Raw genomic sequence first — 499 nt, forward strand, 5'->3', positions numbered from 1 at the left:
ATCTAGGTTGGTCATAACTTTTCTTCCAAGGAGTACAACAAAATAAATTGTAGATAGAATAAAAGTTAAATGAGGAAAAACCAATTATATATGTGTGTACATATGTGCACGCACACACACACACATACACACACACACATATATGAAAAATCCGGGAGTTGGTGATGGACAGGGAGGCCTGGCGTGCTGCGATTCATAGGGTTGCAAAGAGTCGGTCGGACACGACTGAGCGACTGATTTGATCTGATCTGATGAAAAATCCAACCAATCCATCCTGGAGGAGATCAATCCTAAGTGTTCATTGGAAGGACTGATATTGAAGCTGAAACTCCAATACTTTGGCCACCTGAAGTGAAGAGCTGATTCATTTGAAAAGACTCTGATGCTGGGAAAGATTGAAGGTGGGAGGAGAAGGAGAGAACAGAGGATGAGATGGTTGGATGGCATCACCAACTCGATGGACATGAGTTTGGGTAAACTCCGAGAGTTGGTGATGGAC

The sequence above is a fragment of the Bison bison genome, unplaced genomic scaffold (assembly GCF_000754665.1).
Source record: "Bison bison bison isolate TAMUID 2011002044 unplaced genomic scaffold, Bison_UMD1.0 scf7180017857631, whole genome shotgun sequence".
In the NCBI taxonomy this organism is placed as follows: Eukaryota; Metazoa; Chordata; class Mammalia; order Artiodactyla; family Bovidae; genus Bison; species Bison bison.